Below are 1176 nucleotides of genomic sequence, written 5' to 3'. Positions count from 1 at the left end.
TCCAAACCCATCATCATAGAGCTAATGATCTGGCATCTTCCTACATTTCAGAATTTATCTTGTATCTTTGTCCTCCAGGTCCACAGTTCAAACCACATCTGTTTGTTCCTAACACAGGTTCTTTGGACTTAATGTCCCATCTACCTCGACAATTCTTTCCCTAAATACAAGCTTGTCATTTAGGTTTCAGTTTCTATGTTACTGCTATCCATTATCCTCTTTTATATTCTTCATACTATTTATCACTATCCACAAATTATTTTAGTTATTTAGTTTTCTGTAGCATATAAACTTTATTAGAACGAAGTCTTTACAATAGTAATTGTCTTCTCAGCTGAATTCTCCTTTTTTCCTTCTCCTCTTTATTTCCACTAATGCCACATTTTTTTTTTCAAAATGTGTAATATAGTGTCGATAGTTTTTAAAATAATTTTACATTTTTTTAACCTGACCAATACGAATGCAAACATTTCTTAGAATATTTATCATTTGTTTAGGAAAATCTAGGAGAAATGTGTAAGACCATTTAGAAAGTTCAGAAATCTCTATATAAAACTGAGATTCCATGTAGACCGTGAAGAAAAACTTTCATTGTAACTCAAGTCCCTAGACTTCTAATTCAGTAACCTGATTTTGAATTTTTAACAGTATTTTTAGAATAATTTGAGATAGTTAAGTGACTAGCTTCGTAATTCCGGATGGAATTAGTATTGGAACTTACATTTTATTTATCTATCAATGTCATCACATTGTGTAGAGAATCTCACCAAGAATAGAAAAGATGGTGCACATGGAAACTAAAAATTGAACTTCTGAGATAATTCAACCATTTTCTCCACTAATTTAATACAATTTATTCTCAAGCACATTCTTGTTCATTACTTCGAGAAGATAAATAAAACTAAGTAGGTGAATTTTATACTACCATTTAAATCACAACATATATGTTTTAATTAAAAATACAGTTTTATCAAGGGGATTCAATATGTACTCTTCCCGTACAATGTTTAATTTAATGAAATATTTAAATTGCCATGTACTTCATTGCAGAAAGTTTCATTAAGCATACTATTTGGGGCCACAGACAAAATTCATGGGCTAATCTATAGAGATATTTTAAACATTATGTTGTGTATAATATTCCTTGTGATTAAACTACTTTATAATGATTTACAG

This window comes from Trichechus manatus, unplaced genomic scaffold (assembly GCF_000243295.1).
Source record: "Trichechus manatus latirostris isolate Lorelei unplaced genomic scaffold, TriManLat1.0 scaffold00387, whole genome shotgun sequence".
Taxonomy (NCBI): domain Eukaryota; kingdom Metazoa; phylum Chordata; class Mammalia; order Sirenia; family Trichechidae; genus Trichechus; species Trichechus manatus.
The sequence above is the reverse complement of the archived record's forward strand: the minus strand, read 5'-3'. Positions refer to the sequence as shown.